We start from the raw sequence: 24,001 nt of genomic DNA on the forward strand, positions 1-24,001 counted from the left end.
CCGACGTTAACAGTGGCTTGGTGTCCTTGTTTTGGAAGAAAATACATACATTCAAGTTTTCCAAAAAATTTAAGAACACAACATGTGAGTAATATTCCCCATTGCTTTCTCAGTACTGATGGATTGTGAAGCGGGAGACAGCCAGAAGTGCCACTGAGCCGCACAGACCCCGAGCTGAGAATGAAATGAGATCAAATTCAATCTTTCATAGTGAGATGCTGCTGAGAGGTAAGAGTCCTGAATCAAAGCGAGACTTGCTCATTTCAAACACTCCCTGTACTCTCTGCTCATGAAGCCTTAAAAAAGGGAAAAACGGAATAGCACTCAAACTCACAACCCTGCCATTAAAAGTCTCATATTCGACTGACAGAACTGTCACTTCTACTCGGTCTCTTATTGGATGGATGCAACTCCAACGCAGGGCTGGCATTCAAATCCTCCCATGGGTCCACATGTCAGACTGAGTTCCATGTTGTAGACTCAAGCAAAGGAAATCTGCTCACTTCCAAAACTATCAGCGAATTGAAGCTGATTGCAATCAACATCATCAGAGGTCAGAACTACCTGGTGAAAGAAGACACTCTGAAGAAGGATCCACAATTATTCAAAGGCATCGACAAAGTGAAAAACAAGAAAATCGATGAGTCAATGCAAGCCAAACAACAGAAACACTGAAAATTCCATTCCATTCCAGTCCAGAACCCAGTCCTGTTATTTTTGGAGTCAGGTCACAATTACAGCAACAACTTTATATTTCCACTTGGCTATCTGTACATTTAGTTAATTACAATTTTGTCGACAAGCTCTTTGAATCCAGTTGTCTGGTCTTCAAGCCAGCTCCGGATGGAAGTCAATTCCACCTTCTGCAAGGCTGAAACCAATAGATAACCATAATCTAAAAATGCCAGCAGACCAAGACTCGCCCGGGACTTGAACCCGGGATCTCTCGCATGTTAATTAACCATACACTCAAAGGATGAATCATACCCCTAGACCAACGAACCGCTGACAGATTAAGCTTTATTAGCTGCTGTGGAATTTCACTGGAACCCCCCCAGCCAATCATCCATTTTTTTTCAGATCAAAGCGACATCCTGCAAATGCTGAAATAAAAACAGAAAGTGCTGGAAATGTTCAGCAGCTCTGGCAGCATCTGTGCTGTGAGAAACACAGTTAACGTTTCACGGCACTCACCTTTTGTTTCAGCCATCCTTTCAGACTGCTTCTGTCCATCCAATCTCACTTTCTATTCTATCCACATTCTAACCATTCACTACGTTACTACATTTTTCATGAATTCCTCATTTCTTTTATTAATGACAATTTTGTATTTCTGGCCTTTGCTTCAGACACCACCACAAGTGGAATCATGTCTCCATCTACCCAATCAAACCACTTCGCTGTTTCCTCACATTGCAATGTTTCTTTCACCCTGACAGACTGTGGAGTTTCTGCTGCTTGATTGCAGTCCTTGCTTCCCGCCAGTAGATGTCACCGCACTCCAATACAGTGAAGTTTACAAATCTGAGAGAGACACAACAGGAAATAATTGTTCACATTATAGTGAATGTGTGGGATTTAGAAATACTAGGAGTGGAGACGAGTTATTATTGCACTCTGCTATTACATCTTTTATAATGGACTCCAGCATTTTCCCCACGACTGATGTCAGGCTAACCGGTATATAATTCGCTGTTTTCTTTCTGCTTCTTTTTTTAAATAGCGGAGTTACATTAACTACCGTCCAATCCATTGGAACTGTGCCAGAGTCGGTAGATTTTTGAAAAAAGACCAGAAATGCATCTGCTATTTCAAGGGCCACTTCCTTAATTACTCTGGGATGTAGATTATCAGGCCCTGGGGATTTATCTGCCTTCAATCCCATCAATTTCCCAAACATTCCCTACTAATACTGATTTCATACAGTTCGTCCTTCTCACTAGACCCTATGTTCCCCAACATTTCTGGGAGATAATTTGTATCCTCCTTTGTGAAGACAGAACCAAAGTATGTATTTAATTGGTCTGCCATTTCTTTGTTCCCCATTATAAATTCCCCCGTTTCTGACTGTAAGGGGCCCACATTTGTCTTCACTAATCTTTTTCTCTGCACATATCTATGGAAGCTTTTACAGTCAGTTTTTATGTTCTCTGCTAGCTTACTCTCATACTCTATTTCCCCCTTCTTAATCAATCCTTTTGTCCTCCTCTGCTAAATTCCAAACTGCTCACAAACTTCAGGTTTGCTGCTTGTTTTGGCCATTTTATATTTCTCCTCCTTGGATCTAATACTTTCCTTAATTTCTTTTGTAAGCCACAGTTGAGCCACCCTTCCTGTTTTACTTTTGCACAGACAGGAATGAACAATTGTTGTAATTCATCCATGCGCTCCTTAAATGCTAGCCATTGCCTATCCACTGTCAACCCTTTAAGTAACGTTCCCCAATCTATCATAGCCAACTCCCGCCTCATACATTCATAGTTTTCTTTGTTTAGATTCAGGACCCGAGTCTCGGAATCAACTCTCTCACTCTCCATCTTAATGAAGAATTTTATCATATTATGGGCGCACTTCCCCAAGGGACCCCACACAACAAGATTGTTAACTAATCCTTTATCATTGCACAATACCCAGTCCAGGATGGCCTGTTCTCTAGAGGTGTTATACACCTCTATCAATTCTCCACTCAATCTCCTTTGAGAAAGGCAGAATAATCCTAGCTTTTCCAACCTAACCTTGTAACTAAAATCCCCCATCCCTGGATCCATTCTGGTAAATCGCCTCTGCGTCCTCTCAAGGACCCTCACATTCTTTCTAAAGTCTGCTGAGCAGAACTGGAAGCAACACTCCAATTGGGGCCTAACCAGAGTTTTATAATGGTTCAGCATAACTTCCCTGCTTTTGTACTCAATGCCTCTACTTATAAAGCCCAAGATCCCATATGCTTTGCGAACCACTCTCGCAATATGTCTTGCCTTCTTCAAAGATTGATGCACATGAACCCCAAGTCCCTCTATTCCAGTACACTCTTTAGAACTGTGCCATTAAGTATATATTGCCTCTCCCTATTCCTTATGCCAAAATACATCACCTCACACTTGTCACTATTAAATTCCATCTGCCACCTGCCTGCCCATTCTGCTAGCCTATCACTGTCCTGTTGCAGGCAGTTCTTTTAATCTTCACTGTTTGCCGCTCCTCCAGGTTTGGTGTCATCGGCATATTTTGAGATTCTACTCTGTATTCCAAGATCCAAGTCACTTACCTTGAGCAAAAAAAGCAGTGGTTCTAGCACTGACCCTTGGAGAACACCACTGTCGACTATCGTCCAGTCTGACAAAGAACCATTTAATAAGACTCGCTGTTTTCTGTCCTTAAACCAATTTTCTATCCAATTGGACACTGACCCTCCTATACCACGAACCTCAATTTTGTTAACCGCCCTTTTATGTGGTACCTTGTCAAACGCTTCCTTAAAATCAATATAGACAACATCCACTGCATTCCCTTCATCAACCTGCTCTGTTAGTTCATCAAAAAATGCAGTTAAATTAGTCAAGCATGAACTCCCATTTATAAATCCATGCTCACTCTCCTTAATTAAGTCAAACCTCTCCAAGTGACTGTTGACTATTTACCCTGATTATTCTTTCTAAAACCTTTCCCACCGCTGCTGTTAATCTAACTAGCCTGTAGTTACCCGGACTGTCCTTACACCCTTTCTTGTATAAGGGTGTCGCATTTGCCACTGTTTAATCCTCTGGCACCTCCCCCGTATCCAGGGAAGATTGGAAGATTATAGCAAGCCCTTCCGTTATCTGCATCCGCATTTCCTTTCGCAACCTGGGATGTGAGCCATCCGGACCAGGTGATTTATCTTCCCTAAGCACAGCCAGCCTTTTTAGTACCTCCCTCTCTCAATTTGTACCCTCTCCATTGACTCTACTCTCTTCACTTCGACTGATATTTTGTCAAATTCCACTTCCTTGGTGATCACTGATACAAAGTACTCATTAAGTCGATTAACATCGCCCTGCACCTCTAAGCTTATATTATCCTTTTTGTCCCTCATAGGCCCGACTCAACCTCTTACTACCCACTTATCATTTACATGCTGCTCGAAGATTTTTGGGTTTCCTTTCATGTTGACTGTCAGTCTATTCTCATAGAAATAGAGAATAAGCAAATATAGAAGATATAAGTATTTCCCATCCTTGATGAGGTGGAATTTTTTATGCTGTGGGTAGTAATGTCTTGGCCCACGAGTGTGGTGGAAGCAGAGACAATCAATGATTTGAAAAGGAAATTAGATGGATACTTGAAGGAAAGAAACTTGCAGGAGGAAAGGGACCGAGCAGGTGAGTGGAACTGACTAGTTTGCTCCGGGAGAGCCAGCATTGACGTGATAGGCCAAACGACCACCTTCTGTGCTGTAAATGACTCTGTGTTGTTTCTCAAATTCAATCCACTGGTGCTTGGTAAATAATCTCAAAGTAAATTGTGCAACTGGAAAATCAGAACCAAGGCAAGGGACGCATAAGGAAGCATTTAATATGACTCGCTGTTTTCAGTCTTTAAAACAATTTACTCTCCAAATGGACACTGACCCTCCTAATCCATGAACCCCAATTTTGTTAACCACCCTTTTATGTGGTACTTTATAAAATGCTTTCCTAACATCCATATAAGCAACATCCACTGCATTCCCTTCATCAGTATTCTCAGATAGTTCATCAACAAATGCAGTTCGATTCGTCAAGCATGAACTCCCATTGATAAATCCATGCCCACTCTCCTGAATTAACTCAAACCTCTCCAAAGGACTTGATTTTTTTCCCTGACCTGTTGATCTCATGCTGATAGCAAGCTCACCAGAGAGCATGTATTTGGCAATGTGACCGTCATCCATTTGGCCCAGTCAACAGAGTCACCGCTGACTCAAGAGGGGAAACATGCTGCGGATCCCTGCAAGCTGGTGTACTTCCGCATTCGGCACTCTGTCCTGCCAGGAGATGCCCAGTATCCATCTGAGGCAGTGGAGGTGGAAGCTGTTCAGCCGCTTTTTTTGGCTTGTATAAGTTGTTGATGCTTCTCTACTAGAAAGGAGGGTGCTGAGAACACAAGCCTTGTACACGTGGAGCTTTGTATTTTCGGTCAGTTTGCTGTCGGTTCACACTTGTCTACTCAACTTTGACATGACAGCTGCAGCATTGGCAATCCTGGTGCTGATTTCAGCATCAAGGGCCAGATTGCTGGTGATTGTTGATTGAAGGTATGTGAAGCTGTTGACAACCTCCAAAGTGACGTTGTCGATGTTGATGGAAAGTGGAGTCTCTACGTCCTGGCCCGTAACTTTCATCTTCCTGATGCTGATTGTCAGTCCAAACTCTTTGCAGGCCAGGGAGAACCGATCTACAAGCTGCTGTGACTGAACTTCATTATGGGATGTCAGCACAGCATCATCAGCAAATAGCAACTCATAGACTAGGAATTTACCCACTTTGGTCTTGGCGCACAGTCTTGCCAAGTTGAACAGCTTGTCGTCAGCTCTGATGTGCAGGTGAACACCTATATCTGAGTAATTGAAAGTGTACAATAGCAGCATGGAGAAGAATATGCCAATTATAAAGGATGTGATAACTAGACAGTTCGAAAATGATGACATGATTGGGCAGAGTCAACATAGAATTATGAAAAGGAAAACAGGTTTGAAAAACCTGTTGAGATTTTTGAGGATGTTACCTACAGAACAGATAAAGGAGAACCAGTGGATGTGTGGTATTTGTATTTTCCTTTGGTAAGGTCCCACACAGGAGGTGAGTAAACAAAATTAGAGCACATAGGCTTGGGGATAATATACTGATATGGATTGAGAATTGGTTAACAGACCGAAAACAGAGAGCAGGAATAACGGGTCCTTCTCAGGATGGCAGGCTGTTACTATTGGGGTACTGCAAGGATCAGTGTTGGAGCCACAGCTGTTAACAACCGAAATAAATGATTTGGATGTGGGGATTAAATGTAATATTTCCAAGTTTGCAGATGACACAAAGCTCGGTGAAGTGTGAGTTGTGAGGAGGATGCAGAGAGGCTTCCAGGGGACCTGGAGCTGCTCAGTGAATGGGCAAGAACATGGAATATAATGTGAATAAGTGTGAAGTTATCCACTTTGGTGGAATAAACAGAAAGACAGAGTATTTCTTAAATGGTGAGAGGTTGGGAAGTGTTGATGTCCAAAGGGACCTGGGTGTCCTTGTTCCTGAGACACTGAAAGCTCTTGTGCAGGTGCAGCAATCAATTAGGAAGGCAAATGGTATGTTGTACCCACATGAGGGGTCATGAGTACAGGAGTAAAGATGTCTTGCTGCAATTGTATAGAGCCTTGGTGAATCCGCACTGGAGTATTGTGTACAGTTTAGTCTCCTCATCTTATGAAGGATACACTTGCCATAGAGGGGGTGAAACAGAGGGTCAACAGACTAATCTTTTTTTTGCATTTATTTCATTTCATCTCAGTTTGTTCAGTTTGCTTACCTACTGTTTTTTTCAGGTTTGTACTTGCTGCTGTTCAATATTCAGTCCGTTAACACCTACTCTGTACTAATGCTTTGTCTTTCAACACACCATTAACATATTGTTTGCCTTTGCTGCATGACCTTTTGGTCAGCTATGTGGCCTTGTCCAATCTACACCTTCTCCTTTGTTATCTCTTGCCCCACCCCCACCTCACTTGCTAATCACCTGTGACTTTTCTAATATATGTCAGTTCCGAAGAAGGGTCACTGACCTGAAACGTTAACTCTGCTTCTCTTTTCACAGATGCTGCCAGACCTGCTGAGTGGTTCCAGCATTTCTTGTTTTTGTGTCACCAGACTAATCCCTCGGATGGTGGGATTGTCTTTTGAGGAAACTGGGCCTGTATTCCTTAAAGTTTCGAAGAATGAGAGGTGATCTGATTGAAACTGACAAAATTCTTACAGGGCGTGACAGTGTGGATGTAGACAGGATGTTTGCCCTGGTTGGTGAGTCTAAAACCAAAGGACATCGTCTCAGAATAAGGAGTAGGCCATTTAAAACTGAGATGGGTGGAATTTCTTCACTCAGACGGTGGTGAATCATTGGAATACTGTGCCCCAGAGGGCTGTGGCAGCTCAATCATTGAGCATGTTCAAGACAGAAATTGATAGAAATCTTGATACTCATGACATCAAGGGATATGGGGATAGCACGGGAAAGGGGCTTTGAGGTAGATGATCAGACATGATCGAATTGAATGGCAGAGCAGGCTCGATGGGCTGAATGGCTTACTCCGATGTTCCTCTGTTCCTATGAGAGTTGGCGCCAGCGTGCAGCCCTGCTTTACCCCACTGCTGATCTTGAAAGCGTCTGATGTTGCTCCATTGTAACTGATGGAACTATGCATGTTCTCGTGGAAAGAAGAGATGATGCCCAAGAGGTCAGGAGGGCAGCCTATGTTCCATCGCAGTTTGAAGAGGCCGTCTCTGCTGACAAGATCAAAGGCCTTAGTGATGTCGATAGAATTGTGTGAGGCTCTGTGGTGCAGTGGATAGCGTGTTGGACTTCTAAATAATGACTAAGAAGATATTCAAAGGTTGTGGGTTCAAGTCCCACCAGAGTCAGATTTTGGACCAGAAACAGAGGAGCACAACGGAACAACAAATGAAGAAATGCGCCAAAAGCACAGACTCGGAGACAGAGCGAGAGAGAAAGGAGCACGGCAGGAGCAGAGCAGGGGAATAAAATCGAGGAGTGACGTCACAATGGAGATTGAGAGCAGGGAAACAGAGAGCCGCTGGGGTGAGTGCACAGGAAATGGTTCTTTCTGCGGTGCAGTGGAAGGAGCTGTTTGGTGAGGATCTGGAAAGCTGTGACATCACAGGCAAGCAGGTAGTTGATTGGTTTGGAAGAACCGACCTGCTTGTTCGCATCTGGTAAGTGATTAAGGTCCATTTTAGCCCTAACGTTTAAAATAGTAAACAAACTAGTGGTAAGTTTAATAAAATATGCAATAAAATGAATAATTGAATAAAATATTTAAGTAGTTAATTGAAACACGTTAAGGATGACAGGACAGGTGATGTGTCACAGCTGCAGCATGTGGGAGCTCCTGGATGCCAGTGTGATCCAGGGCAAACACGTCTGCAGTAAGTGTTTGCGGCTCAAAGAGGGAGAAAAAAGGAATGTAGTGGTAGTAGGGGACAGTATAGTAAGGTGGATTGACTCTGTTCTCTGCAGCAAAGAGCAAGAGTCCAGACGGCTGTGTTGCCTGCCGGTGCCAGGATTCAGGACATCTGCTCAGTGCTGGAGCGAAACATACAATGGGAGGGGGAGGATCCAGTCGTCGTGGTCCATGTCAGTACCAACGGCATAGGCAGGACAAGGATAGAGGTTCTGCATAGTCAGTATGAGGAACTGGGCAGCAAATTAAGAAGCAGAACCTCAAAGTTAATCATCTCTGAATTATTACCTGAGCCATGTGCAAATTGGCATAGGACAAATAAGATTAGAGAAAGTAATGTGCGGCTGAAAGACTGGTGTGGTAGTAGTGGGTTCTGGTTCGTGGGGCATTGGCACCAGTACTGGGGAAAGAGGTGGCTGTACCGTTGGGACGGTCTACACCTGAACCGTGCTGGTGCCGGTGTTCTAGCGAGCCACATAATGAGGGAAGTAGAGACGGTTTTAAACTGAATAGTGGGGGCAAGGGATCAAATTTGGGAAGATATGGTGAATCAAGGAGGAGAGACAAGGCAAGAGAGAAAGGTATAAATATGGGAAATGATAAACAGACTGTGACAGGAAGGGACAGAATGTACAAATCTAAGAGTAAATCGACAGATAAGGCTAGAGGTGACAAAAATAATAAAAGGACAAAACTAAATGCTCTGCATGGAGCATTCGAAACAAAACAGATGAACTGAGAGCACAAATAGAATAAATACGTACGATCTGATAGTCTTTACAGAGACATGGCTGCAGGGCGACCTAGATTGGGATGAGAATATTGGAGGTGACATGGCATTTTGGAAGGACAGGAAGCTAGGCAAAGTTGGCGGGGTAGCTCTGTTAATTAATGATGGTATTAGCGTAATAGAGAGGGATGACCTGAGTTCTGGAGATCAGGATGCAGAAGCAGTTTGGGTACAAATGAGAAATCATAAAGGCAAGAAGTCACTTGTGGGAGTGGTGTCCAGGCCACCTAACATTAACCACACTGTCGGATGGGATATAAAGGAAGAAATAATGGCAGCTTGTCAGAAAGGTACTGTGATAATTATGGGGGTTTTAATCTACATATAGACTGGAAAATTCAGATGGGCAGAGGTAGCCTAGATGAGGAGTACATAGAATGTTTTGGGGATAATTTCTTGGAACAATACATTCTGGAGCCAACCAGAGAGCAGGCTATACTAGACCTGGCATTGTGCAACGAGATAGGATTAATTAATGACCTCATAGTTCAGGTGCCCCTCGGTAGTAGCGATTATAATATGAGTGAATTTTACATTTAGTTTGAGGGTGAGGAGAGTGGGTCCCAGACTAGTATTTTAAATTTAAATAAGGGCAATTATAAGGTCATGAAAGCAGAGCTAGCTAAAGTGAACTGGCAAATTAGGTTAAGGGATAAGTCAATAGAGATGCAGTGGCAGACATTTAAGGGGATATTTCAGACTACACAGAATAGATACATTTCAACGCGAAAGAAAAGATCCAAAGGTGGGACTCACCATCCATGGTTCACGAAAACAGTTAAAGATACTATCAAACTTAAAGAAAAAGCCTATAATTGTGCAAAGGTGGGAGGCAGGTCAGAAGATTGGACAGAAGATAAAAAAACAGCAAAGAATGACTAAAAGATTGATAAGGAAGGTAAAATTAGAGTATGAGAGAAAGCTCGAAAGAAATTTCAAGACAACTAGTAAGAGTTTTGATAGATATTTTAAAAAGAAAAGAGTTAACAAAGCGACTGTTGGTCCTATAGAAAGTGTGTCTGGGGAATTAATAATGGATAATTAAGAGATGGCAGATGAATTGAACAGATACTTTGCATCGGTCTTCACTATTGAGTATACAAATAACATCCCAGTATTAACCGTATATCAGGAAATTGAAGGGATGGAGGAACTCAAGAAAATTACAATCACCAGGGAAGTGGTACTAAACAAATTGTTGGAGCTGCGGGTTGACAAGTCGCCAGGTCCTGAATTGGCTAGTGAAATAGTTGATGCGCTGGTTTTAATATTCCAAAATTCCCTAGATTCGGGAAGGTTCCGTTAGATTGGAAAAGAGTGAATGTAACTCATTTATTCAAAAAGGGAGGGAGACAGAAAGCAGGAAACGACAGGCCAGTGAACTTAACATTTGTCTTCGGGAAAGTGTTTGGAGCTATTACAGAGGATGTTATAGCAGGGCATTTAGAAAAAATTAAGGTAATCAGGCACAGTCAACATGGTCTTTTGAAAGGGAAATCATGTTTAACCAATTTATTGGAGTTCTTTGAGGGAGTTACATGTGCTGTGGATAAAGGGGAACCAGTGGATGTATTGTATTTCGATTTCCAGAAGGATAAGGTGCCATATCAAAGGTTATTGCAGAAAATAAAAGCTCATGGTGTCGGGGGTAACATATTGGCATGGATAGAAGATTGGCTAGCTGACAGGAAACAGAGAGTCAGCATAAATGGGTCATTTTCTGGTTGGCAAGAAGTAACGAGTGGTGTGCCACAGGGATCTGTGCTGAGGCCTCAACTTTTTACAATTTATATAAATGACTTAGATGAAGGGACCGAAGGTATTGTTGCTAAATTTGCTGATCACAAAGATAGGTAGGAAAGTAGGTTGTGAAGAGGACATAAGGGGGCTACAAAGGGATATAGATACGTTAAGTGATTGGGCAAAGACCTGGCAAATGGAGTATAATGTGGGAAAGTCGGAAATTGTCCACTATGGCAGGAAGAATAAAAAAGCATATTATCTAAATGGTGAGAGATTGCAGAGCTCTGAGATGCAGACGGATCTGGGTGTCCGAGGGCATGAATTGCAAAAGGTGAGTATGCAGGTCCAGCACGTAATTAGGAAAGCTAATAGAATGTTATCATTTATCACCATGGGAATTGAATACAATAGTAGGGAGGTTATGCTTCAGCTACACAGGACATTGGTGAGACCTCTTCTGCAGTACTGAGTACTGTACTGGTCTCCTTATTTGCGGAAGGATGTAAATGCATTGGAGGTAGTACAGAGATAGGCCTTCACAGAGCGGAGGTCAGATGAGGATTGAATTAATTTCAATCACTGAATCTAAACAAGAAGTAAATCTGCCAGGAATGGAAGGCTTTGCTTTATCTGTAAGCTTGTGGCGCAACGGTAGCGCGTCTGAATCCAGATCAGAAGGTTGCGTGTTCAAATCATGTTAGGCTCAGTTATGTTTCACAGCAGCTCAAGTTCCTGGATTTTGTATCAGAAGAGAGTTCGTTCTCTTGGAATGTTCGTGCATGGTAGAATTTCAATGTCAACTTTAATAGATTAAAGTCCTGATTTCTGGTTCCGTTCCATTTCCATGCTCAGTTCTTATTTCACACTGTTTTATATCAGAACAATGTTTCAGGGATGTGATGTGGACAATCGCTCTGTCACCCAGTGTGAGAAATAAAACACAAACCGCACAGCGTGCGGCTCAAACCCATACCTGGCTCTGTCCATCGGCCGCTTAGTTCAGTTGGTTAGGACGCAGTGTTGATAACAACAAGGCTGTGGATTTGATCCCCATGTGCACTGTCACATGGTCAGTCATTAATTTGACACATTTTTGGAACACTTAAAATCCAACTTTTAGATGCAAACAAGTTTACATAAAATGTCAAAGGGAATTTATTTTGAATAACATCCATTGCATCTTTGTCACTGGTCTGGAGTAACACAGAATTCTTTCCAATTATCTTCCATTTGCTGATAAACGTTCAACTCGTGGCCTGTTCTCGTTAATGGTCACGAGCAGCAAAAACAGACAGAGCAAGTCTGACCGCCCAGAGATGTGGAAAAGGCTTCAGTTTGGGACATATGCAGCAAATCAAATGTTCACCCGGCCCCGAAAGAGTCAAAAACTGGGGAAACGGACACAAGGAGATAGAGAATAAGCTAAAGCTGACAATGTAAATATTTCCCATCATTGATATCTCTCTATTCCAATCCAACCTTCAGAGTTGGGTAAATAATTTCAGTGTAAATTGTGCAGCTCAAGAGTCAAAACCAAAGGGCGATGCAGAATAAAGGAGAACTGCCAAAACCCCAGATTGAACCAGGGATCTTCAGTCCAACACACTCCCAACTGAGCTATTTCAGTCTCACAGGCTTGGGATGATAAGTGGCAAGTAACATTCGCACCACACAAGTGCCAGGCAATGACCATCTCCAACAAGAGAGAATCTAACTATCTCCCCTTGACATTCAATAGCATTACAATCACTGAATCCCCCACCATCAACATCATGGAGGTTATCATGGGTAGCCATACAAATAACGTGACTAGAAGAGCAGGTCAGAGGCTTGGAATCCTGAGGTGAGTAATTACAGTGCAGCTGTTGGCTCCACCCCAGGGGCTGAATTTGTTCTGTAAACCATGAAGCAGCTTCCTCTCAAATCCCAGGTTTATCAATAAATCCTCTTCCAAAAGCCCCAAAGTGTGATATATTCCTCTCACTCATCCATGACTCCTGACTCCCCAAAGCCTGTCCACCATCTGCAATTCACAAGTCAAGAGTGTGATGGAATACTCTCCACTTGCCTGGATGGGTGCAATTCCAACTCAAGAATCTCAACACCGTCCAGGACAAAGCAGCCCACTTGATTGGCACCCCATCTACAAACATTCACTCCCTCCACCATCGGCACACAGTGGCAGCAGTGTGCACCGTCTACAAGATGCACTGCAGCAATGCACCAAGACTCCTTAGACAGCACCTTCCAAACCCAGCCACCTTTACCACCGAGAAGGGCAAGGGCAGCAAATGCAGGGGATACCACCACCTGCAAGTTCCCCTCCAAGCCACACAACATCCTGACTTGGAACTATATCGCCGTTCCTTCACTGTCGCTGGGTCAAAATCCTGGAACTCCCTTTCTCACAGCACTGTGGGTGTACCTACCCCACATGGACTGCAGCGGTTCAAGAAGGCAGTTCACCACCACCTTCTCATGGGCAATTAGGGATGGGCAATAAGTGCTGGCCTAGCCAGCGATACCCACATCGCATGAATGAATGAATAAAAATGTGAAGTATCCCTTGTGTCATTCTTTTGGTCGAAAATATAACCTTGGTGGAATTGCCCCTCCCAATCACACCTCACTTCATAGAACATAGAAAATCGAGAAAATTTATGGCACAGAATGAGACCATTTAGCAATCGTGTCTGTGCCAGCTGAAAAAGAGCGATCCAGCCCAATCCCACTTTCCAGGTCTTGGGAATGGGATCTGAACAGATGTCAGAGCTCACATTATGTGAATGTTCTGTTGAAGTGTTGGTGAGCTGATATACCAGGGGAGATTCACACTGTTGGACACAGTGTGAAATACATTCAAGTATTTATAAAACATTACAACATGTGAGTAATATTCCCCATTGATTTCTCAGCACTGATGGATTGTGAAGTGGGAGACAGCCAGAAGTCCCAGTGATCCACACTGACCCTGAGCTGAGAATGAAATGAGAAAAAGTTCAATCTTCAGCAGCGAGATGCTGCAGAGAGGTAAGAGTCCTGAATCAAGGAGAGACTTTCTCATACTGCTGTTGAATCTCATTTCAAACACTCCTTGAACTCTCTGCCGAGGTATTCAGAGCTGGATAACGCCTGTAAAATCAGCATAAAAAGGAAATAGAAAACACCCACCGTGGGCTCAAGCTCAAAAACTTGAGATTCAGAGTTTCATGCTTTCATCGACTGAGCTCACCAGGCCTGAGACAGTGTCCCCATCCTGTCTGTTATTGGACGGTGCAGCTGTTGGCTCCACCCCAGGGGCTAAATTTGTTCTGTAAACCATGAAGCAGCTTCCTCTCAAATCCCAGGTTTATCAGTAAATCCTCTTACAAAAGCCCCAAAGTGTGATATATTCCTCACTCAACCAGAATAAAAGTTACATCTTTTGCTCTTTTTACCTTCCAAACATTGACTTCTATTTTGCTCAGCATTTATTTCTCTCTCCTTTTTATGTTGTGCATTTCCGAATAAACATTTCATTTCAATTATTTATGAGGGATGAAATGAACAGAAAAGATTTTCTGCAATGGTACCAGGGGTGTGGGACAGAGTGAGTGGTTCGGATCTGGAATACACTGCCTGAGAGTGTGCTGGAGGCAGATTCAATCGTGGCTTTCAAAAGGGAATTGGATAAACACCTGAAGAGAGAAAATTTGCAGGGCTACAATGAAAGGGCAGAGGAGTGGAATTAGCTGATCTGCTCTTGCAAAGAGCTGTCAAGGACATGATGGACTGAATGGTCTCCTTCTGTACTGTAACCATTTGATTCCTTGATTCTAACTCTGTCAAAGTTGTTCTGAACTTGCTCTGCTCCAAGGAGAACAACCCCAGCTTTTCCAGTGTCTGCACATAACTGAAGTTATGAGGAACCATGGGGAACCCACTGTAAACCTTCCTCCAGACAGAAATACAACTGTTCACCACCACACTGTGACCAAGCTGTTCACATGATTTGGATGCGGGGACCAAATGTAGTATTTCCAAGTTAGCAGATGACACAAAACTAGGTGGGAATGTGTGTTGTGAGGAAGATGCAAAGCGGCTTCAAGGGAATTTGGACAGACTTAGTGAGTGGACAAGAAAGTGGCACATGAAATATAATGTGTCAAAATGTGAGGTTATCCACTTTGGTAGGAGAAACAGATGTGCAGATTATTTGTTAAATGGTAAGAGTGTGAATGTACAAAGGGGCCTGGGTGTCCTTGTCAATAAGTGACTGAAAGCTAACATGCAGGTGCAGCAAGTAATGATATGTTAGCCTCTATCACAAGAGGATTTGAGTACAGGAGCAGTAAAGTCTTGCTTCAATTGTATATAACCTTGGTTGGACTGCACTTTGGAATACTGTGTGAAGTTTTGTTCCCCTTACCTCAGGAAGGATATCATTGCCATAGAGGGAGTGCAACGAAGGTTCACCAGACTTGTTCCCGGGATGGCGGGACTGTCAAATGAAGAGAGATTGGGGAAACTGGGCCTGTATTCTCTAGAGTTTTGAAGAATGAGAGGTGATCTCATTGAAACTTACAAAATATTTAAAGGGATAGACAGGGTCGATGAAGCTAAGGTGTTTCCCCCGGTTGAGGAGTCGGGAACCAGGGGACACAATTTCAACGTAAGGGGAAAGCCACTTAGGACAGCGATGAGGAGAAATTTCTTTACTCAGTGGGTTGTGAATCTTTGGAATTCTCTATCTCAGAGGGCTGTGGAAGCTCAGTCATTGAGTATGTTTAAAGCAGAGATTGACAGATTTCGAAATACAAATGACATAGGGGATATGGAGATAGTGTGGGAAAAAGGCATTGAAGTGGACGATCAGTCATCATCATATTGAATGGCAGGGTGGGCTCGACGGGCTGAATGGCCTACTCCTGCTCCTATGTTCCTATCAGTCTGCAAACTTCATGTGCATGCTGTCATTGTCCCTATTATTCCATGGGCTTCAGTTTTACTGGCAGTCTAGTATGTGACATCATCAAGAAGGTTTCAATAAGTTAAATAAGGAGAAATTGTTTCCAGTGGCAAAAGGGTCAGTAACCAGAGGATGTATTTATCAGGTGATTGAGAAAAGACCAGAGGCGAAATGAGGAATGATTTTTTATACAGTGATGTGTTGTCATCTGGAATGCACTGTCTGATCAGGACTTGAAAGCAGATTCAGTAGTAACTTTGAAAAGCAATTGGGATAAATACTGGAAGGAAAATTTACAGATTACAGGAAAAAGCTGAACACCAGGACTAATTGGATAGCACAACCAAAGAGACAGCACTGACACAATGGACCAAATGGTCTCCTTCTTTGGGTATCAATCTATGGTTTTATGAACATAATGTTGGTACAATTTCCTGAGTTGGAAGGGAAGTGAACCCAGATTCTGGGTATTCTAAACACCAGACCCAAACCAAATGAACAAGCCCGTTGTTTAATCTCTGTTTTTCACACCAGCTTCTCCTCGCTCTTTCTGTGTTTCCAGCCTGGTCTGTTCCTCTGACCTTCATTCCTGACACTCTATTGAGAATGGCCAACTCACTGCGCCTCTCACTCACACCGTCACTGCACCCCTTCACCCACTTCCAAACCTCTCTGTTCAACAGTACTTCACATCTGCTCCTCTGCTCCATTAATATAACAGGAAAACATTTTCAAACAGACATCTCCAGACAGTGAACGTTCCAGTAAGACAAGGGAAAGAGCAGATTCATTCACTTTAAACACAGAGAGAGCAGCTCTCCCTGTTCAGTCTAAGGAGCAGATGTAGTTTCACTCCCATTAGTCTTAGAGACATGCGCCAGAATTTTAAGGGACCGTTGGAGACGGGAATGGAGGCCGGGGAGGGGGAGGGGGGGGGTGTATAAAATAGGGATGGAAGACGTTGGACCGGATTTTTCTGTCGGCGACTGACATGCAGGGCAGACTTCGCACATCCACACGGCAAGAAGGCATTTCAAGTATTTATGAGTCCAATTGTCAGCAATTTTATTCACTGGATCCAATTGAACTAATAGCACACGGGAACCACGGGGCTTCAGAGCCTCGCCTGGTTAAAGGAGGTGACTGGGAGGTGGGAGCTGAGTGTTGTCTTCACTGGGAAGCTATCGGGTGAGGCAGCAAAACTTGGCAGCAAGGGTGGAGGGGGAAAGGGCATCGGGAAACACTGTCAGGAGTGGGGGCCAATGTGACAGCTCTGCAGAGGGAACAAAACCAGGGTGCCATTGGGGCAGTGCCACTTCATTGAGGGTGACAAGTGAGGTAAATGTGGCTGGGTGTTGTTCACTGTGAAGGCCTTGCACTCAGGGAGGGGCAACCTGTCATGGGCCTCATTCGAGGCTCTCATTGGATTCGAGGCTCCCATTGAGGAGGAGGAGGAGGGGTAGAGAGGAAGGGAGGGAGGCGCAGGCACCAGCAGGGGCACCACAGCAGCTTGGGGGCCCACAGGAAGGCCAGCCTCGAACAGGAGGCTGGAGAAGGAGCAGAGGAACACGTCAGCCGAGGATCAACTACCTGCAGTGTCTCCGCAGACTGCACCTCTCCACGGGGGTCGTCACTGATCTCTCTGCCATGATGCAGCTGTGCCCCATGCGACTTGGTGGGCACCTGATGCCAGTGTCACTGAAGGTCACCGTGCCACTGAACTTCTTCACCACCAGATCATTGCGGGGATCCACTGGAGATATGTGCGGAATCTCACAGTCTGTAGTGTATCAGTGCATCAAGGAGGTCACCAATGTCCTGTTCAGGAGGGCCGGTGACTATGTGCACATTGATCCAAACAGTCAAGCTGAGAGAGCTGTAGGATTCGGGGCCATCGCTGGATTCCACCAGGTGTAGGCTGTCATTGACTGCACCCATGTGACCATCATGGCTCCTGCAGACCAGCCAGCAGCCTTCAACAGGAAGGGCTTCCACTTGCTCAGTGTGCAATTGGTCTGCGACCACTGCAAATGGATCCCATAGGTGTGTGCACAAATCCCGGGAAGCAGCCACAACGCCTGCATACCAAGGCACTCCCAGGTGCCAGAACCTTTCCGCGGCCCCATCCGCTTTCAGAGATGGATCCTTGGAGACAAGGGCTACCCACTGAGGACATGACTACTGACGTCTGTGAGGAACCCACGCACGGAAGCAGAGGAGAGGTACAACACCTGCTGCGGGTCAACCCGAGCGACCATCAAGGAGGCCATTGGTCTCCTGAAGATGAGATTCAGGTGCCTAGATCGATCCAGTGGAGCCCTTCAGTATGTCCCGGCGAGGGTCTCGCATATCGTGGTGGTTTGCTGTGCACAGCACAATCTGGCATTACAGAGGGGTGAGGTGTTGACTAGTGAGGATATCGTGGAGTGTGATGTCTCCTCTGATGATGAGGATGTGGAGGAGGATGCTGCCCAAGCAGTGCCAGATGAAGAACCTCAGGCACAGCAGGAAAGGGGCCATGAGATACACACAAGGGAGACATGAGACACCCTTATACATTCAAGTTTCCTTTGAGTCTTACCACCTTCAGGAACCAAGTCAATAAAGTCTTAGCTTTAAACAGCCCTGTTGTCGCCTCCTTCCTTCTGCACTGCAGCATCCAGGTACACATCGCACAGTGACAAGGCCGAAGCTTTGTGAACTCAGGGCTTGGTCCCTCACTTCCAGCCCCTTGGGAGGAAGGGTTTAAATGAAGTCCCAAAAGGCATCAACAATAGGAAGGAGACATAGTGAGAGAACATCATTTCTTTCTTCCGTGTGACAACAAACGCAACCCTATCCATCTGGAATGTACATTCACCGTGAACCCTAAGTGAATCTAGGTGCTCTTCTGAAATCTTTTCCGGGTGCTCCTACGTGGTGCTCCCCCTGCTCTGTCAGCTGAGGTGGAGACAGGCTGCTGACCTTGCTGCCCCATGGCTTGGGATGACATTGGTGGCCGTCCTCTTGCTGCCTGAGGCCTGGAGGGCCCCGGCACACTGAGGGCCTCCTGCACAGGTACAGGGACCCCCCTCTGTCATCGAAGGTGATGGAGGCAGGCACTGGCATCACTTGTGTCACTGGCAGAGGGGCTTTGGAGCTACTGTCCACACCAGGAGCACCCTGAGAGGAGACCCCAGATGTAGCAGCCAGCTGCTCCTCCCCCTTATAAGACACACTTGTAACTCGCTGCTGACCTGAGAGGGACGTGGACCTGGTGAAGAGTTCAGGTGCCTCGTCCCCCCTCTCGCCTTGTCACCGCTGGATGGAGCTCTTGGACAAAGCGATGGAGTGCAGGTCTGCACACATCTCCGGCAGCCACTGATTGGTCGGCTGGATCTGGCTCTCCATCAGAGTCACCAATCTCTCAAGGAAGGAAGCCAGACACACCCCCATCAGAGACAGTACAGCATGCAAGGCCTGGATGGACTCCTCCATCATCCGAAATTGGGTACACATAACCTCCGGCAACTCTGCTGCAGCTTCAGCATTTCCCGTGTTGCTGTTGACACCAGAGGCACGTCATCAGCCTGGGACTCAGCATGGGCCTGGCCTCCCACAGACTTCCAACTGCCAGTTGCCTCGGCTGTCACTGCCTCCGTCAGCTGCCCGGGCCTGTCTGTGACGTGCTCACCAGCTTGTGTGCCCAAATCTAACAGCGAGTGGATACCCACCGAGTGAGGGTTTCTGTGCTGGTGGAGGGTGCAGGGGAATGATGTGACGGTGCACCCTCTGAGGCTCCCTCCTCCTCCTCAGAGGTGTCTGGCTGTCCCCCAGTCTCTCCAGCTCTTCGCTCTTGTCGTTCATCCTAGCCTGCATGTGAAAACAGGGACATTGAAGGGTTAGGGTCTGCCCATCGTGACATTCCAACCACCCCTACTGTGCAGCTCCATTGATGCAGTGGTGAACAGAAGAGCAGTGTGGCTCCTTTGCAGCGCATGCACCCTTGTGCCCCAGGAGATGTTCATTCACTCTCTTAGGTAGGTGTCCCTGTCTCTCCATCAGCTATGGAGCAGCTGCTTTGCTGCCCGGCCTTTTCCATGGCCTCCTCCTCCATCGGGATGAGGACATGGAGATAAGGCATCCACTGCCAGTCTTGACATACTCTTTCCGATTGTGGGCTGTCTTCTCCTGCAGCCACTATGATCAACAAAGTTAGTCTCCCAGCGGGGACAAACCCAATATCTCTGATGGTGATAGTCCAGCAGTCCATGATGTGGACACACATATTCCTCCTGCATGTGGCCCCTCTCGAGGGACTGTGTGAGTTTATACAATGACTGACGTGCACCTCCCACCGAGATGCAGCCAAGCCTCAGGCAGCATGTCCTGCTGCCCTTCCCCAATACACATGACTGGGTGGTCACTCCCTTTCCACCAAACACTCCCTCTCACTCTGCCATGCGCAATGTCCAAAGGGTCCAAAGTGTTTTGAGTTTGTGCTTGAGCAGCCCGGATCCGGTCATTGACCCACTTCTTGCACTGGATCCATGTCTTGGGGGTGACCCCACGGCTGCTGACTTCACCTACTATCTCAAAGCAGCTTTGCTTGGTCAGGTGGACAGGTCTCCACCTCCCATCCCTGGGGAAGAGGTTCTTCCACCTATCTGTTGTCACCTGGAGGCGAACCTGCAGGAAGGCATCGCTAAACTATTGGACCATGGTCACTGCAGGCTCGCATTCAGCTCCTTATCTATCAGGCAGCAGAGACAGCAGAACGGGTCCTGGGGCATCAGTGACAGCAGAACGGGTCCTGGGACAGCAGAATGGGTCCTGGGCAGCAGAGGCAGCAGAACAGGTCCTGGGGCAGCAGATGCAGCAGAACAGGTCCTGTGGCAGCAGAGGCAGCAGAACAGGTCCTGGGGCAGCAGATGCAGCAGAACAGGTCCTGGGGCAGCGGAGGCAGCAGAACAGGTCCTGGGGCAGCAGATGCAGCAGAACAGGTCCTGGGGTAGCGGAGGCAGCAGAACAGGTCCTGGGGCAGCAGATGCAGCAGAACGGGTCCTGGAGCAGCAGAGGCAGCAGAACGGGTCCTGGAGCAGCAGAACGGGCCCTGGGGCAGCAGAGGCAGCAGAATGGGTCTTGGGGCAGCAGAACGGGTTCTGGGACAGCAGAACGGGACCTGAGGCAGCAGAGGCAGCAGAACGGGTCTGGGACAGCAGAGGCTGCAGAACGGGTCCTGGGACAGCAGAGGCAGCAGAACGGGTCCTGGGGCATCAGAGGGCTCTCAGGAAGACACTCCTTTAAACCAGGCAGCAGTGAATACAGGTCTGGCAGTCCTTTCAATATGGTGCCAGCACCTGCCGTTGTGTCAGATGTCGGTGCCATCGGTGCCTCGTTCCCTGCCTCTGGTCCTTGTTTACATGTTCCCCACGCCTCCCCTTCATTAATTGGTCAGCTGCTCCGTGATCGGGGTCGGCCGGCCACATTTCACTCGTGTGGTGACGGCACCCACTCACGGTGTCTCTGCCGAGAGCCGCACCGTTAGTTTAAAATTCAGCCCATGGGGTCAAGAGTGGAAAATCTCCCCTCTGATTCTCTCTACTTAAGCTGATGGAGACACCAAATTAAAACTGATGAAACCAGGGATTGTATCCTGGTTCTTCAATCTAGTGTTCTCCCAACTGAGCTATTCCATCCTCACTGTAAACTCATCTTCATTGGAGACAAATATAACTCCAGGCGGAATTTCCCCACCCGTTCATTCCTCACTTCAGGGGAATGGGACCCGACCAGATCGCGGAACTCAGATTATGTTAATGTTCTGCTCTTGATATCTTCATATTATCTTGCGTTTGAGCCACTTTTAATCAGGTTCATGGACAAAATCTTCCATCATCCCTTCTCCCACATTCTCTCTCTCTCATTCATTCTTTATTCCTCACAGTCCAGAAAGAGTTAGGAATCAGAGCTCACTCCCAAACCCTCTGCACACAGACCTCCGTCTGTTACCCTGTTTGATCCCAGAGAACAGTCAATAAATTACACTCTTTATAAACACAGAAAGCTGCCTCAGAGTGTTGGACAGAGATAAATACACTGAAGTCTTTTGAAAAAAGTTCATCTTACGGGTTGTCACTGAGCCCACAGAGCAGGGCCGGCCCAGGCTCCAGCCCCAGCCCCAGCCTGTGCTGTGTTAGCTGATGCCACCTGGTGTGATACTGAGCCACACGGAGCAGGAAAGGGCCTGATTGTATTCATGGCCTGTGTTGAGTTAACTGATCCCACTCAGTGTGGTAGGAGTCACACAGAACAGAATGGGCCCAGGCTCCTTCCTCAGCCTGAGGGATGATAGTTCTTCTCACACATTGTTGTACAGAGCCCCACACAGAACAGGGAAATCTCAGGCTCCATCCCCGGCCTGTGGTATTTTACTTCATCGCACCTGGTATGGTACGGAGTCCCCAGAGCAGGAAAGATCCAGCTTCCATCTCCGGCCTGTGCTGAATTAGCTGATCTGACCTGGTTGGCACTGAACCGCAATCAGGGAAGGATGGGCCGAGGCTCCATGGCCTGTGGTGTGTTAGTTATTCACATTTGGTGAGGTACTGAGCACTATATAGAGCAGGATGGGCCTGTGCTCAGTGAGCTGATCTCACCTTGTGTGGTTCTGAGACCCACACACAAAGCAGGACAGGCCTAGGCCTCATCCCCGGCCTGTGTTCAATTAGCTGATCTCATCCAAAAGATTCTGATAAGGTTCCACACAAGAGGCTTCTCTATAAGATTAAAGTCCCTGGTATCAGTGGTAATATATTGATCTGGATTGGGAACTGACTGGCAGGACGTAGGCAGAAAGTAGTTACAGATGGATCTGGATCTGTTTGGAGACCAGTTACCAATGGTATCTCACAGGGATCGGTGTTGGGACTGTTGCTCTTTACTATTTTTATTAATGATCTGGATGTAGGTGTAGGGGGCACCATCTGTAAATTTACAGATGATTTGAAGATCTGTGCGAGTGTTCAGACTGTAAACGATACTCGACTGTTTCAGGCTGATCTTAATGTGTTGGGAGATTGGGTTCATGACTGGTAAATGATGTTTAATTTGGGTCAGTGCAGTGTTATTCATGTGGACAGGGCGAATGCTCAACATTCATACACCCTTCAGGGAAAAACATTAAAGTAGGTGGAAAAAAGAAAATAATTTTGAGCAGAGATCTGGATGTTCTCGTGCACAGATCTCTAAAGGTACAGCAGCAATGCTGTGAAGTGATAGTTGGAGCAAATAGAGGGTTGGGCTGCATTCAGAGGACAATTGAGTAGAAAATGAGGCATATTCTTTCATGGGATGTGAGCGACACTGGCAAGTCCAAAATTTGTTACCCATCCCTAATTGTCCTTGACAAGGTGGCGGTGAGCTCCCTTCTCGAATTGCTGCACTCCATGTGGTGTAGGTACACCCACAGTGCTGTTAGGAAGGGAGATCCAGGATTTTGACCCAGCATCAGTGAATGAACAGCGATATATTTGCAGATCAGATGGTGTGTGACTTGGAGGGGAGCTTGCACATGGTGGTGTTTCCATGCATCTGCAGCCCTTGTCCTTCAAGGTGGTGGAGGTCTTCGGTTTGGAAGGTGCTGTCTGCGGAGCCTTGGTGAGTTGCAGCAGTGCATCTGGTAGATGGTACACACTACTGCCACTGTGCGTCAGTGGTGAAGGGAGTGAATGTTTAAGGTGGTGAATGGGGTGACAATCAAGGCGGCTGCTTTGTCCTGAACAGTGTTGAGTTTCTAGAGTATTGCTGGTGCTGCACTCATCCTGGTTTGTGCCTTGTAGATGGTTGACAAGTTTTGGAGAGTCAAAAATCACAAAATTATTACAGTGGAGACGGAGGCCATTGGGCCCATTGTGTCTGCATAGAATCATAGAACATAGAAAGTTTACAGCACAGGCAGGCCAAAAAACGAGCCACCCAGCTGAATCCCAATGTCCAGCATTTGGACCGTCGCCCTGCAGGTTCAGGTACTTGAGGTGCACATCCAGACTCCTTTTAAATGAGTTGAGGGTTTCTTCCTCAGCTACGCTTACAGGCAGTGAGTTCCAGACTCCCACAGCCCTCTGGGTGAAAAAACCTTTCCTCATCTCCCCTCTAATTGTTCAACACATCACTTTAAATCTATGCCCCCTAGTCACTGACCTCCCTACTAAGGTAAATAGACCCTTCCCATCCATTCTATCCAGACCCCTCACAATTTTGTACATTTCAATCAAATCTCCCCTCAGCCTCTTCTATTCCAAGGAGAACAACCCCAGTCTATCCAATCTTTCCTCATAGC

The 24,001-nt window shown here is 46.1% G+C and overlaps 1 non-coding gene across 1 annotated transcript; it reads left to right on the forward strand.

Moving 5' to 3' along the window:
• Window positions 1-7,549: 7,549 nt before the first annotated feature.
• Window positions 7,550-7,640, forward strand: trnar-ucu (transfer RNA arginine (anticodon UCU)). Its single transcript is given in 2 exon segments — window positions 7,550-7,586; window positions 7,605-7,640. It is a non-coding gene; the product is annotated as a tRNA-Arg (tRNA).
• Window positions 7,641-24,001: the final 16,361 nt, after the last annotated feature.

The sequence above is a fragment of the Heterodontus francisci genome, unplaced genomic scaffold, assembly GCF_036365525.1.
Source record: "Heterodontus francisci isolate sHetFra1 unplaced genomic scaffold, sHetFra1.hap1 HAP1_SCAFFOLD_86, whole genome shotgun sequence".
Lineage (NCBI taxonomy): Eukaryota > Metazoa > Chordata > Chondrichthyes > Heterodontiformes > Heterodontidae > Heterodontus > Heterodontus francisci.